The following is a 17,347-nucleotide window of genomic DNA, read 5'->3' as shown; positions in this document are numbered from 1 at the left end:
TATTTCTCATTCAGAGTAGAAGAACAATAGTTTGATTGACCTGCACTCTGTTATTCCCTGGTAGCAAGCACAGGAACAAGAAAAGGACAGCAAACACCTGTTTGAAAATAATTTCCTATACAGCAGTGATTGGACTGCTATCGGGGGAAAACGTTGCCATCTCAGTGCTATCACACTGGAAAGCTTCACTGGCAGTAACATTTTTAGTAACACAGCTTTTCAAACTAAAATGTAGAAATATTCTTTCTAAACTGCATAAGGCTGTGCCTGTTTTACTCTCCTTTGTTCATACTTGCTCATGAAAGTCACAAGTAATTAACTTCTATCTGAATGAGTCATGGTTCTAAAAGCTTGTGCTTTTTAAAAGACCATGGCAATGAGTTCAGAAAGAACTGAGAGATATCAGCATGTAACAAACTCAGAAATATTATTTTCACACACATTTCATATGCTACTTCTGACGATGCTTTTGCTCTTTGGCCTTTACATTTCTAAGGCTCAGAAAAATAAGCTCCATCATAATTTTAGGAAACATTTGTGTGGTTTGTCAGTAATGACAGTCCTCTTGCCTCTGCAGAAATTAAGCTGAAAACTAAAGGCAGCAAATGTTTTTGGGAGCAGTGAGCAGCATTACATATAACAAAAGACTCTCAGGCCATCTTATACTGTTTCGTGTGTTAACCTATAATACTTGCTTAAGCAAACTGCTTCTGTACCTACATGGAGTTTCAAGCATTTCTCTTTGGTATAAGGCAATCATAGAAATGGTGACACGGTTCAGCAGGTTTGCATGCACACCTAGCAGACAGGCCTAAGAGGTTGCTCTTAAATTGATTTGTAATCGTGTGGCCAACAAGCTAGCCAAACTCCACACAACTCTGAACAAAAATGCATTAACTGCAGTCTGCTGAATCCTAAAAACCTTCAAGAAGTTTTATAGAACTATTAGTTTTAAAAGTACTAGAAAATTAATCGTAGAGCTGTATTTCCAATTCCTGTAAGTACCTTTGTTTCAGTCTCGATGCCATGCAATTTATCACATTAGTCACTGTAATATGGGGCATATGATGCAGCTTGAAGAAAGAGAATGAATAAACGAAGTACATTTCTGTCTTATCCTGTTTTCACCGTCTAAAAAGGAAGTTTCTAAAGATAGAGAAGGAGAGCAGCAGGAGCAGTAGTAAGGGATGGAAGCTGTAACAAATCAGTATTCCATTTACAACGCCAGCCAGCGAACAGCTTTCTGTGAAGCACAGTATGCAAAGAAACAGTTAAGAAACCTCATTTTGTTGTAGGAAGAGAAGGAAGACAAAGAAAATATTCGCTAAATATATATAATAATATATATATTACGATGTCTTGCAATTCCTGATACCATGAGAGTCAAAAATCCCTGAACAGGATGAGCTGCTACAAGATGTTTTTTATATATAAAACCTCTGAAAGATCCAAGTCGTGAAAGGCTTACAACACAAGTCAGTGGCAGGCTCTCTGTGCCAGCAATTTAGGTTCATGTAACCAGTTTATGCTGCCACTTCAAATGGTGTTGGACTGAACCTTTTAAATAGGAAAAGCAAAAATGAAGAACTTTAATTCCAAACAAATTAAAAGGACATGATACCTAATGCTGTTTTATCATAAAACTATTATAAATTTAGCATCCAGAGCAACTTAAAAGCACTTTCTACCTCTGAACTAATTTGTAAACACCGGGGACATAGCACATTTTCCCCTTAAAGGCACACTGTGTATTCCAGTCAAGTCAATGGAAGCTTCCCTGTTTTTTGTCTTAAACTGACTTTCCACTTGACAGTCTCATGTCACCTCAATGCTGCTTCCTCTGTCAATCTCAGTTTTTCTCAGCCACAAGTAGATGGAAAAGAAAAATTGTCCACATATGTTGTTTTCAAAGCTTGACACAGAGAGTATTTGTGTAGCTAGTGCACAAATGCTGAAGCCTTAGCTGTTTAATTCCCACTAATACACCTAATCACAACAGACTGGCAAACCTTGATCTATGCTTACTACATGTTGTATTATGTACACTGAGAAAATAAACAGCATTTTCCTTTTTTTTATTAAAGAAAAGGTTTTCATCAAGAAATGTCACAATAAATTTGCAGTGCCCCTGTCACAAGCAGATACACACTCTTGCCACTCTACCTGAAAGAAATGAGTCAGAAGTTTACTTCTGATGCATGTGAACACCTAATTACTACATCATAGTGCAAACAAGAGCATGAAAGTAGTCTCACATTTGAACTTGACTTTTATGAGATATCTGGATAGTTAAAAATTAAGTGTATCTTATATGTTTTGTTGATTCTTAATATTAAGAATCTTAGAAAGATGCACTTTGGTATTTTAGAACAAGGCCAAAAAAATCATTTAAGTTTTCACTGTTCTCAGTACTGTGACTCAACAGTCCTCTACCTGACTCCACTCTAATACATAAATAGATTTTGAATGCCAATATGACCTAAGCAGAACTTTTTGCACCTACGTAAAAATTCCAGTCCTATAAACCTCTGCTCAGATGTAGCCCAGCTCTGGCTCTAAGTTTTCTATTGATATGTCATATATTAAAGGTTTTATAAGTAGCTGTAGTGCTATCGCATTTATGCACACCAGAAGCACCATAGTTTGATAATACTGATTTTCATGCAGAAGGCTGGCATTCCTCTGTCTTAGTCCCTGAGGAACTGAACAGATCATGTATGATGTACGACACAGATTACCCAAACAGTGGTATTAAACTTTCTTATTTATTCAGCTATTAATTTTTAACACCACATTGTTCTAGTGGCAGAGCACTGATCTAAGTGAAAAAGGCTGAGTGCTCTGCATCTGAGAAGAGATGAACACACCTCTCCCATGTGCCAGCATAGTATCCAATCATAAAGGCTTCCTTTGGTTCTGAAAGGCCAATATACTCCCCATCCTCATGCTGAAGCTGTTCTGCTCAGAAAAATTCAAGAATCAACCTTCAAGTGACAACATCAATGTCCAAAAACACCCTTCTAATTACAGCAATCTCAGGACAGCTGTCAAAAAAACAGTTTGCTTTCAACTCAACAGGAATCCCATAACTAGTCAACTAGTATTACTAGGCTTCACAAGCAACATGCCTACCCATCTTTCATCCCATTTGAGAGGGAAAGAAGAACAGCCTGCTCCATTTCTATAAGCTAGAGTATTCAGTTCTGCCTTCAGGAAAGGATCTTCAGCTGTGGACTTGGTACAACCATCTCTCATCAGGACTCATTAAGACCTGGAAAGGTGTCATATTAAAATTATTTTCTGTTTTAGGGCTGATGCAATGTTTAGTGGTGAGGTAAAGTTTCTGACGTAATGGTTTAAAATCACCATATAACAGAGAGATGATTGACTTCCATGAACAGTCTTAGTGTTTATGAACTTGGTAAATTTGACCAAAATAATATTTGTGGAAATATCTTCCTGATCAAGGACTTCTCAAGAATCATAATTTTATGTTATGGGATCATCATTTATATATATAGGCATTACAGGCATTTGTACAATCAGATCATACATGTTATATGAATTTAATGTATGCATAAATAAGCGTGTGCTTAAACATTATCTTAGTGGAAGCGATAATGAAATACTACAGCTGATTAAATCAGTCAGGTAAATTGTCCCTACAAATATAGAAGGAAGTACTGCAAATATTTCCCAGATTTCCTTTTCCTGAAAAGTTGGTTATCTTGTTAATTCAGGCAGGTATTAACTATACAATAAATTCAGCATATCCCTAGTTGTAAGCTGTCAGGATGTGACATAACATCCTATAACATGATGCTACATGGTACATAATGCCTTAAATTAAAAAGAAAATGAAAGCAAGACATTTCTTTCAGAGAAATAGTAGGTAGCTAATCTGAATATTTGGGGTAATTGGCTCTAGGAAGAGAGAGAGAGAGAGATCATTATTTCAGGTTCCCTAGTGAGTGTTAATTAGTCATATTGCTTCATTGTTTGACAAAGAGAACATTGCTCGTACTGCTAAATCTATAATGACACATAGGCTTTTGCAGCACAGGTATTTTAAACTACCTTGACTGACTGACAGGTGGGTATTTCTATTCATAGTTGAGTGTGCTCACAGAGTCAAAGTTATGTTGTCTCAGAGGCATGAGAGTTTTCTCGTACTGATCATCATAAGCTTTATTTTTAAACAGCATAGAACAAATTGCACTCTGACCATTAAAATGTGTGTCCTCTCTATTTGTAAGCATAAAGGGTACATACTTGCCTTTAAGAATGAGACCCGAGTGCTACAGTAAGCCAGCTAGCAATCAAGAGCTACAGGTAAATTACAAGGACTTTGCTGTCACACTAGCCACCCAAGCCCAACACGGAGGTAGGTGCATGAGTGGTGGTATCACGCCTGTCAAACTTTTATTGTTTGGCTTTGATAGCCTGATCTTTAGCACAAAAAACTTAGGTAACAGTATTACAGAGAGAACTGTATCGCTCTTTATATCTTTGAAATGACTACATTTTACAAAGAGAAAGAAGACAAATATTGCCTCTACTCCCTATATGAACCTCAGATTAAGGTGCTTACTCCAAATAACATTAATTTATAGAAGTCAACAAATAGGTTCAATAGAAAGGAATTAAAGAAACAATTAGAAAAATATGTGATGGTCTGACATTCCCAGACATGTAAAACATTTTCAAATTGTGCTTCCACCTCCCTGAATCTGAAATCTCTTTCCTCCTAACAATAGTATTACTGATTGCAACAAGACGTGTGGTAACTGTTGAGCATTTGGTTATTGAATTTTTTTTTCTTTTCTTTCCTTTGTTTTTTTTTTTTGATGAGTAACAGATGACCTAGCTCAGGCACTCAGATACCTGTGATGTATCCAGCTTTGTCTTCTTCAGAATATCTTACTGGTTAGCACGGAGTGTCCTTGTTAGTTCGTTGACTTCTGTGTGCATTCGTGTCCTTACTCAAGTGCACTCAACATATAAGCAGTGACAAATTAAAGCTAGAGAGATGAAGATGATCCTGCTGCCAGTTTTGTACTCTTTCTTAATTTACTGAGCTAAAACTTACAATGCTTTGAGAGACGACTAATGAATCAATTAGTTTTACCTATCTTGGATGTGTTTTCAGAGGGCAGAGCTAAGGATGGGAACAACCTCACTCGTTAAGTCATCGATGCCTGTCCAACAGAACAACCGGTTGCCTATCTCTTCCTTTGAACTGTATGAAGAGTCCTGGCAACAGTTAATGCAGGAGATCAACCACAACAGTATCTGAATTTCAGTGTAGAACTATACATTTGTCAAGAATAACACTGTGCTAGAGAAGACAGCGCTACTTTTTGTACGTTTCAACATTTCCCTTGCTGTCCAGATCTAAATTCACTTACTGCCTACTTTTATCTGAAAAAAAAAAAGTATAAATAGACTTCCACAAAACATAAGATATTCAGACTTTTATATGATACCACTGTGAAAACAAACAAACAAAAACACATAAGTCATAAAGGGCTATGCTCAGTGTGTTGGTGTGACTTTACTGGCTTCACTGAACAGCACTCAGTGACTAGAGAATTGGACAAGTACCAAAGTTTCTTTTTTTGATAGAACATCTGATCTTTGCTATCTTAACTATCTCAAAAATATAATGGAGATTTGTCTTCACAGTATGTACAGGCCTACAGTACCGTGCAAATGCTAAGAATTAACCTGAACACCATGTGTTTACAATTGTTAACCATTGTACACCATTAAAATGTATGTGTTGCATTTGTATCCACTATGTTTAAAGAACAAGGAGATTCTGTCAATGTCTACAACAGGAGCATCTTTTATCAGAGCTGATTACACCGTACTTGACATTGAAGGGTATAAAAACTCCACCCATAGTGTAAGGACATACACTAATGAAAAAAAGATGCTACTGATTCATAATGACATTTTAAAAAGGTATTAGGTATGGTAATTGATATGATAATGGTCATCTGTATCCAATCTTGTCCACTTAAACTTCAAAATTTATCATAAGAATTTTAAACAGCAAGACTCCAGATGTCCTGTGACTAAATTTTTTAGGTCATTCTTCTATGAAAAGAGAATTGGTCCCAGTGTATAAGACCCTATTCCCCTCTTAGGGCACATGAGAAATCCCTATTAACAACAGAATTATGTATATAAATCAAGAAAAGAAGGTACCTAAAATGGTCTTTTTAAACTATTCTAATGATACCTTGCTTTGCAGTATGTGGCATTTAATATTTTCAAGGCACCACACAGGCATTAACTAATGAATCCTGACAACATCCCTGTGAGGTAAGTGTCTATAATCATCACCATTTACAGGTGGTGAAGCTGACACAGAAGGCCAACTCTGTACATGAGATACAGTAGGGATACATTTAGCCGGATTAGTTAAGTGTCATAAGGAATTTTAAGTAAGTCCTTTCTCCATGTTCACAGCCGAGCTAGTACTGGAACTTGGGGTTTCCTGACTTCAGCCCTCACACCCAGCATACAACATATTAACTGATGATTTTAAGCAATTCTGGGCTGCACGCTCAACTGCCATAAGCAACTGCAATTTTCTGAATCCAACAGTTGTAACTGCTTACACCAGCACTGAACTCAGTCCAAAGACTATCTGAGCAGTTTCACACCAAAACACTTTATGCCTGATTAAAAAGAAATGATTTTTTTTTTTTTTGGCAGCACCTGGTCTCTTCAGGAACACATGTTTACATTTTGCTGAATTACACAAATACACTGTGCTTTTTGGATAGCTGCAGACATTAATATTGAACTGCAGACAACCACATGTTGGTAATGAGCCCATTTTGTGTCTTGGCTCATGGAAAAGAATGTGGAAATACCTTGTTCTGTGGTATTTTTGCTCTGACAGTACTGATACAGTGCCGCAGGCACTCTGAAAATAATAGCATAAGGTTAACTGACAATTGCATGTGTATTTACACCGATAGCCTGATATTATCATATTGTTAAAGAAAGAAAAAATCTCGGACTAGAATATGCAACTAAATAAATTTCTAGCTGGTGAAAGCAAGTAAAGCTAGAAGAGACATTATGTTCATATTGTTCATATAGCTCACATTCTATATACATGCAATTTCAGAAACCTCTGAGAATCCTAGAGGAGGGGCAAAGACACAAGGAAAGCTTTAAAAAGCTGTAAAGCATCAGTCCAGCAGTACTTGAACATTTGCTGCTCCCATGAAAGTTAAAAGATGTTTTCAGCTTTCCATAAATGCACCATCAGGTTAACCAGAAAAAGCAAATGAAGTAATGAAAGATTGATCTAAAAACAGAGAGATTTTGATGGCTGAAATTATCTATAGAGTTCTTTTCAGAACAGTAAGATAGGTTTTCAGGATCTAGAGGAGAGTCTGCAGGACCTAAATGGCAAGGTCTCAAGAAATTCTGCTTGCAGGCCAATTAAAAAATTGTGTCATTATGTATCATGGCCCACAAAATGCTCTAATGAGACACCCGAACCAAAACTATCCTTCTGGTTTCTCGAAGGCTCCCATCCATGCATTCTTTATTAAGCAGAGAGACAGCTGTTACATTCAATGCAAAGATTCTGAATAAACAGCCTAGCTGTGCCTCTCGCTTGTGCCATACCTTGCAAATCAACTCCCCTCCCTCTGTATCACCTGTGCTCCTTTTATGTCTCTTCCTGTGCACACAAGTTTCCATTAAGCTGTACAATTTACCGTAAAACAGCTGCTCCTAGCTAAACACTGTTCATACCTACAGAGTTAAACCAGGTTTCTTAATTGTGCTTATAAAATATGTCTTACCATTTTGTTCTGTGTAAGGCTTTTGTTATGATTCTGGGTGTTCATGAAATTATTATGTTTCTCTAAGCCTAGAATTTACTGCCTTTGCTAAGTATAGTTTTTCCCTTTGACTTTGCTGACCTGCCACATAAAATGCCTTGCATTGTATCTGTAAACTAATTACTGTGGAGTTTATCATTTTTCATTAGCTTAGAAGGACAAACAAGTTTGACTTACATAATTTTAACGTAGTAAGAAGTTTGTTTCTTGTTTGCATAACCAAAATTGAGTATCTTAAAGCATATATTCTGTAACTAGAGATGATTACCCGGAAGTTTAGGTGGCATCGTGACTTTAGTGTTGATCACTGAAGAATTTAAAGGGTGATTTCTGGGAAAGTACACTGTACCTAACCTTTTCACCAGCTTGTCTCACTGCCTGACTTTAAATATATTTTTTACTCAATCAATAATTTCTTAGCTGACAAAAACAATTTTCTAAAAGCTGTGGTAGTATGTAGAATTTGTTATACAGCAGTAATTCAACTTGTCATGTTGTCCAATAGAAATATTACCAGAAGGCAATCCACCAGTTTCAGTCACTGTCACCGGAGTTTAAACAACAACACGGCATTTGAGAAACAGGGGGTTGCTATAAAATCTACATCAGCTAGTGGTGGCAACTTTCCATACCATGTCACCTTAGGTGGTGGACCCAGTCAATACCTTTTGAATTGTTTCTTACTGAAAGTAAAAGAAATTGTGCAATGCAGAGGGCTGAAAAAACTTTTCAGTCCAACATGCTACTGGCATGTTGAACATGATGCAGTACTACTACCAGAGTAAGTATCAGAGCAAACCCCTTAACAATTATCAGAGCATTTAACAAATTATTAGAGCAAAACCCTTAACAAATATGTACATATGTTCCCAGTAAGACATTCTTGCGAGAAGAGGGAAAATAATAGAGCATCTAATGCTGTCCTTGCCTTCCTCCCAACTGGTGAAGCCATTCCCAGTGTCCCCAGCCACTGAGAATGAAGGGCTGGAGATGAAGAAAATATAAAGCAGTACTACAGCTGTGAGCCTGAAGGGAGCAGGCAGGGGCTGGTTCAGCTCCTCTGCCACTATCTATGAGCCAGTGCCATCTTCCACTACAAGCAGCTCATCCTCAGCTAAGACACTGACATGCCCCAGTGCTCAGCACTTTCAGGTCTTCGTTGGGGAGCTTGTGTCCAAAGGTTAACACAGCTAACAAAATAGATTTTAACACAAAATGTAACGTTAACACTGAAAACAAAGGGCAACATAAAAGAAAACAGAGTTAAAATAAAACTGGCTTGAAAAGCAGATTTGTTTCTTCAGTCCCCACAGCGGCACTGATTTCTGTGCTTTCCTGCTTTGCATGACAACAGCCTCCCAGCCCAAACAGCATGACTTTTTAACATTTAGATGCTCATTTTGATCTTGTGTATCTAGCACTGATAAAAGAAGTTGTGTAATGCTGACATGCCCCTAGAAGTAGTATCTTAGTAGCTAAAACCTAGGGCTCAGACTTTCACTAATTCCTGCTATATTTAACATTGTGCTGCCTTATAGTTTTCCTAATAAGCTGCTGTTAAGTTAAATGTCATATGCCTAACTTAAACATGCCAAACACCCAACAGTACTGAAAAAAATATCCCAACAGCAAGGTCACTTGATTCATAAATCATCGTAATTGATGTCAAATTTTCACAGTAACTCCAAATCAAAGGCTTTAACAGGGAGACAGAAGACTTAAAAACAGGGAGAATTCATCCTCTGTGTTTCCCTGACAATACCGTTTATCTTGCTCAAAACTGTAGTTTATAATCTCTAGACAAAAAATAGTTTCAGATACTTTTCAAGACACTCATTTATGTATTAAATCTAATTAATTCCTTCAGTGTGTGATTAGTGACTTGTCACTTTTCCTGTGTTTTTCTCTTCAGGACATCATTCTCACTAAACTTTTCATAAAGCTCAACTGTATTTGCAGAGATCTGAAAATACGTAAACTGCAAAGCAGCTGTATTTACTCAGAGAGGGTGTGGAGTCTCCCTCTTTGGAGATCTTTTGGGGTTTCCAGGACACGGTCTAGGCTCTAGGTGCCAATGCTTGACCAGGGGGTTGGACCAGATGACCTCCAGAGGTCCCTTCCAACCTATTCCATTCGGTCAATAACTGTCATTTTAGTCTAAATATGTGACACAAAAGCAGCACAAATGATCCTAAATGTTATTTTCTGAAGAAAATTGCCTTACTGTTAAAATCTTATCACTGGCTTTTTGTAAGTGGTACCACAACACAGAAAAGTAAGGCAGCTTCCCACCGAAACAATCAGTTTTACCCTTTAAAGTATATTCAAACAAATTTTGTGAGAAAAAAAAAAAAATCTTCCTAATCTTTTTCCATTTTTTTCCAGACAGGATTTTTTTTTCAGATTTACAGAACTTCGCAATTTGTGAAATTACACTAATTTGTGAATAGTGGTAGCTAGCTTAAATCAGCACTTCCAAAAGATTCAAATATGCTACCGATTCTACACATATCTTCTCATTTTGCACTTGTCGCAGTAACTCAGGCTCTATCTATTGCGGCAGGCAACACAGCACTTCCCATGATTACTTTTCCTGACTGGTGCTACTGCCTTTTCCAGGGAGTACACCTTCTCTCCCACCTCATTGCTGGCTTGCTGACACAGAAGAGAGAACCCAGGGACAGCAAATGTTACTGTCAAACTCCACATTGCAGTATGCTCCATTAAGATGACACTGCATTCAGGGGAAATCTGAAAGGGATTGTAAATGCAGGATCTTAGCCACCTTGCCGTCCTCTGGAGACATGCAGAGCTCAAACAATCCCACACGGCATGCTGCACTAGGCAGCTATTAACAGGCAGCCCTCCTGTTCTCTTAGTCCAGCCTTTGTCAGCAATTCACATCTGTTCTAGTTCTATGGTATGGAATTACCATAAATTGGTTATTTTCCAAGAAGTAAGCAGGATGTTTTAAGATCACTTAGGTGCAGATGTTACTAATGCACTTTCCAAGGAAAGAAAGGAGTGGGGCACTTAAGAAAAATGAATTCTTTAGGTATTAGCAGAAGACGTCTCTATTAGAGATACACTTTATGGTTATGTGTAACGCTCTCAAAGGCCATACTTGTATCAAAACAGATTTTACCTGTCCGTTACAGAAGTACATCAGCACGAACCTGATTCAGCTCCTCTTTCACTAGGCTTCTCAGATTTCCCCTTTTAGGAACAGAGTGACTCCCATAGTAAGAGTAATATTAACATTATTGTAAAGGATTTCCAACTAATTCTTTAAATATCTGAGTTGATTTTTTTCTATTATCCCTGAGATTTTTTTCTTCTATTTCCCCTTTTCATACTTTTGAGCTGGCTTCAACTGTTTCTTGCTTTACAGTGGCAATCACACATTTTTCTCTCTCACCTCCTTCTCAACCACATGAAGAAATAATAGGAAACTCTGACAAAATTTTAATCCTTATCATAAAGCCATTTAGTACAGCTAATGAAAGCATAATGGGGTGCATGTTTTGCATGTGCCATGCAAGATTAGATTAGCAAATTTCTGAAGACCTATCATACATTCAGAAGTTGCATTTCTTTCAGAGGAAGGAATACAGAGTTATATCTAACCAAAGGTACAACATCATTAAGTATTTTCACAAGGGAATATACCTTAGCACCAGCTGTACCTACAAAGAACGGTATCCCTGCTCCCTGTTCATCAACCCTTCTCTTCAGCCATAGTTTCTCTTTGTTATGTTCAGCAACTTGAAAGCTCCACTTCACTTCCACAAGTTAGATTATTTTTATTTTCTTTATATTCCAGACTGTCTCCACAAACATAAAAACAAGAGTAAACCTACCTTTGTAGTATTGGTCAGGTTCAATACATCAGGAAAGGCAGGTAAAACTGAATACGTATTTTCTTAAGCAGAAAATATTTTTAAGAAAATAAAGATTCCCTAATGCTGAAAATTGGACATATTTCCCATTTCCTAAGTTTGTAGAATTTCTTCATGCGTTTCACTCACAGTCTCTATTTATATATCCAAACTCATCATTCACTCCTGATTAAATATTTGCTCTGCTGATAACGCTTTCATGTTGCAATCCAGAACACAGAATTGTTAGGACATGTTTAGGACAAAGTATTTTTAGCACAACATAATATTGTGGTTTTAAGGCAGTCAAAAACTGCTGAAGAATTTCAGATCTTTTACCAGACTCACTGAATATAACTACAGAAAGCACATGAACTTTCAGCTGTACAAACCATTCTTCAGATTCTTCTCTGCCTTAAATCTTTTTTTTTTTTTCCAACTATGTCTAATAAATATTTTAGTTTTCCCTATAATCTTTTAATCCCCTTTGTAACTTTTGTATCAGTAATACTACTGATTCTAGCTCAGGTAACTGAAAATGCTACAGTGGAAAGGCAATATTTGGAAACTACATTCCAGATTTTTCAGATTCTGCATACAAGTCCTTATAGTTTCAGTCACTGGGGGTACTGTTGTTATACATAAGAAAGATGCTACTTAATAATTTAGTATTGAAGAAGAATTATTAAATGGAAAAGATCTGTTAGACCCCACTCTTCTCTCAGTATATTAGGGAACGTGTTGAGAACATAAAGTGATGATAACTTTCCAGGTTTTGAGTGTACACGGATTCCTTCAGCACTGTAGTTTACTGTCTCCCACTTTGCTGGGATACACCACTTGGGAAAACTGTTATATAATACGAAAGAGCATTTATTTACCTGTCCCCCTAGGCGCCAGCAATTTCCATGGCAGCTCTGACAGCACAGCATCATACCTGCTGGGATGAGGTGGAATGTTGTCATACAGCTGAAAGAGATCTGGCAACTAGTAACAGCTAGGTAGACCAAATAAATATATTTTAAAATTAAACTGAGAATGCTTTGCCAATTGGAACACTTTGCAAATAAACTTTAATTTATGTTAATTTCTCAAAAATCTATGGGACAGTTTTATCAGTTATTTGTAGTCTGGTAGATTTGAGAGATCATGCTAACAACTTGACTCATTAAATCTTCTTGGTTTTAAAAAAGAAATAACACTTGTAACATTTGGTTCTAACCTCTCAAATAAACGATGAGTCATGATTAAATCAAGACTTTCAATCTGGGCCATTATTAAGCAAGGGAAACTGCAATTTTTTGTTCCACATTTTGTGAATCCAGTCCTCAGCAAAGTGCAGCAACACATAAATTAAAGGTTTCAGATTAAACTAGTTTCTCATTTTTATTGTTTGAGATTAGAAAAGTTTTTTGTTTTTTGCTTTTTGTTTTTTGTTTGTTTGTTTGTTTGTTTGTTTTTTCCTGGAAATAGTAATACTTGATCCTATCCTGTAAGACTGTAAATTATAATAGCCAGATTGACTTCAGTGGACCTATGACGGTTTGTATTAATAAAGCATCTGTCTCATCATGTGTAATATACCAGTGTTAGGCCATGCTACAGAGATTTCTTTTTATCTAGAACTGTATCAAGAGATTAGACTGAAATGAAAAGGAACCAAAAAAAACAGTAATTAGATACTCACACTGTAATGTATGTTAACATTTGAGTAAAAAGAAAAACAATAAAAAAAGGTTCTGTTCAACCCCAAGGGAAGCATATAAGGGTCGAAATCCACAAAACTCACCAGGAATGAAGTAGCCTCTTTCTTTCCCCTGACATATAAAAGTACAGGATGAGGGACAGCACAACCATGTTTTCTGATCTGGCTGCAGCAGGGAACACCAGATCCACCAGTTGCAACACGGCTCCTCCTCTGTCAGCCTTGTTTAAAGTTGCTGCTGTTGCTTAAAATTATCCACAGGTTACACAGGGAAAGCCTATCCTAATACGCTGTCAGGTATTAGAGTACTGAGGCCAGAAGTCTGTTTTATTTTTTGTCTCCCTGACAAGAAGTGGAAATTTAAGCTTCACTGTACCTTTTGGAAGCAGTACCCAATGTGGCCAGGCTCTAAGGCTGGAAGCTCCTCACACAACCCCACCACATCCTGTCTCCTTTACCCTATGTGCAGCAGGGTGTAGCGCCCGCCTGTACCCAGTGCATGGGTGCCTGTGGTGTTGGCAGCAAGGCCCAGTCAGCTGCTACCCCAGCCAGCAGGGACCCTTGTGGTGCCAGGATCAGCCCTTAGGCTTCTTGCTTCTACTAGGCCTGTCCTTCTTCTTCCCATTGAAAACGTGAAGTGTTCTTGTTTATGTCCTGCTAGGGAAGGAATGCTGAGCTGGAATGCCATCTGGTCACCCTGAGCAGTGCCCGGTTAGCAGGAAGCTGAGGCCGCACATCTTCAGAGCTGTGGTCAGGATGGGGTCCCACCTCTGAGGGGTTTCAGCAGCCTGCTTTTTGCGTGCCTGGTGCCCACAGGTGGGCCAGCTGCATGGGTGGAAAGCAGCCTTGAAGCTGTGAGCCTGATAACACTTCTTGTGTCTGAAACCTGTATCAGCATGACAGATTTGAGACTAACTTACAGAATGAGGTGGGCAGGGATATAGATAATAGACCCGGGTGCTGCCTCATCAAAGGAGTGGGCTTCTACCACAGTGGTCAGGAACAGAGTGGTTACCACTGTTACTTTCTCTGTGAATATGACCCAGGACGTTTTTGTTTTCATATCTAAAACCAATCTGTCAGTACAGCTAAATGTGCTGTGAAACTGCATTTCTAAGTAAACAAATCATCCACCAAATAAACTTCCTTTAACTTTACCTGGGAGCAGGGCAGCCATTTTAAAAACCAAGACTACACTTTGCTGACTTTGCAGATACCAGGTTTGCTATTCCAAAAATAGTGTCCTTAGTCTTGTGCCCCAGGGACTGACTAGTCAATGCCAGAAATGACTGTTTCTTGCTACCAAAGAGATCCTCCAACTGGTCAGCTGCATAATAGATAAAGTGAATGAAAGGGTGTGTTTACACAGCAGCCTGATGGCCTCTTCGTTAATCAATCCTTCAGATGCCTCTAAGGTCAGACTGCTCTAGGCAATATACATTGCCTTTTTCCCTCTTTGACACCGTTTACATACTTTTTCCTTAATTAACTGAGTTATGCATGTGTATTTTCCCCATGGGGCAGGTGTGCTGGCTAGATGCCATTCATCTGAAAAAGAGTTCAAAATGCTCAAACATAAACTAACATCTGGGCAGCTTGTTTTCACTGACCGCATACTTCAGGAGGGATTTTTAAACAAGGATTGATGTAGTTTCCCTTTTCATATTTCTCTACCATATAATGGCATAGCACATTTAAGTAACTGAATACCTTCTACTACATTCAGCAAGGAGTGGTTGGCATCACTTTACGGGAAATGGAGAAAGTGGCTGGTTTAATAGCATAGTCTTGGAGAATTAGCTCAACATCATTTCAGTTAGTTTCTTTGCTTTAAAAAATCGCTGCATTAAATCGTCTGCTAAAGATGCTGTCGTTCAAAAGGACTGTTCCTACACAAGGATCAAACACAAAATTGTTGTACAGAGTCACAGTCTTATGGGAGAGAATGTGAATTAAAAAGATAGTTGTTGCTCCCATTCTTAACTGCAATGTATGCAGATTCTCACAAGAGCAGCTTGAAATTTATAACTTCAGGTTTATGTTAATCATGCTATTCTTAAGTTATAAAAAGGGCACTTGCACACATGCATTCAAGTATGTGTTCTAAAAAACACTTGCACAAAAACTCTAAAATGATACAAGTGTGTATTGACATAAATAAGATCTTCGACTTTTCTGCCAGCAACGTGCTTGCACTTTACCCAGAGAGGGTGAAGGGAATAGTTTTTTTCATGAACTCCATGGCATTTTGAATTGTCTCTCCTTCTGTTTAGCACTATATTATAGCAAAACTATGCCCTGAAGATTTGACCCTATCCTCAGTCCTCACTTTTGATTCATTCTGTTCTATTCTCAGTCTGTTCCCCCTTAAACTTCCTGCTGCTGCACTAGGCTTGGACTCTTTTCATGACTGTGAGCAATGATTTTTTTTAAAACGTCATTCCTGTGACAATCCCCATTTTTTTTCTACTAAAGGTCAGATGGATCTCTTGATTAATTAAAATTAACTCTTTCTCAGAGGAGATATTGCTACTTATCATAGTCATTCTTCTTGTTGTCAGAGCAAAGACAGTGCAGTAATAATATGATTAAGACATTTGGATGAATGAGGAAGCTTTGAAGTTTTATTGTGAAATAAGAAAACAAGAACATATTTGTCTTACACTTACTGGAAACTCTATAAAAATGTAAACAAAACACACTGAAATGAGTAGAGAGACACTCCAGTGAATTTGAATGGCTGACCAGCCATGACTATAAATACATATACAGCTTTGTGGAAGGAAGACAGTACCATAGAAAAGGTTTCACTCTTCTGGATAATATTGCAGTGCACTGATGTGGACAGCTTAACTCTGTGATTGGTAAAGCATTTTAGTGGACTGAAATTAAAACTTGTTTTATATACTATGGAATTTAAAAGAAATTAACACACCAAACATTTTTGTATATATTTGCTAAAATGAGAACATTGTTTTAAATTTTGTAAGAATCTGATTTATTTTTTTCTTTCTTCTTTTCCTCAATTTGAATAGAAATTATAGCTGTTAGGTAGTCACAGAGATGATTTGTATTTTGATTTTTTTTTTGTGTGTTATAATATGATCCAGAAGGTGACATCCCAGCTAAGTATTTCTCCTATATGTCCCCCTCAGTGGTATGATATTTGCCAACTAATAAAACTTATCTGGCCTTAAACGTAAATTTCCAGAGCTAACTGGAACCGCTCCTTCATCTAACTAGGGTTATTTCTAACCCACTTCATTCTCTCACTGCTTTATTGTTCTTTTTCTCATGTGGATTGCAGCCAATACCCTTGACAACAGCTGACATGTTTTGAGGTATCAGGATTCATATGTCAAGTTTTGAAATGAATTTATTCCTCAACTTCAACAGTTTTTATATCTGCCTTTGCTGTTCTGGTTAGTTGGTCCCAGTTTATGAACATGTGACATTGCCTACAATGTAAAAAGTAAAAATGAAGTTCAATTCCTTTTTTATAATCTTCCATATAATAGATGAAATGATGTTCCTGATTTTGCATCACTTCATGACTAAAGAATATACACTGAGCAGACAATACATGTAACACTGCTTATCTGCTAACTCTAAAGTAACGAGGACAAATATTTGCCATTGTATGTAAAAGCAGGCAAGCTTCTGACTTACTCATTATTTTCATTAAGAAGTAACATATTACCTGTATAATATTCATTGTTTCTAAAAAGTGGTTGTTCTCTTATTCCTTCCAACAGTAATACTATTTTAGATCTGAATGTGGATAACGATTAGAAGCCTGAGTAAGTTGCTTTGTGGGAAGAGGTGCAGCACTGAACTTACACCCAGTGAAACAGGATTAAAGCTGTGGGAAATACTTCTGTGTTCTCCAC

Source organism: Anser anser (assembly GCF_964211835.1).
Source record: "Anser anser genome assembly, chromosome: 5".
NCBI lineage: Eukaryota > Metazoa > Chordata > Aves > Anseriformes > Anatidae > Anser > Anser anser.
The sequence above is the reverse complement of the archived record's forward strand: the minus strand, read 5'-3'. Positions refer to the sequence as shown.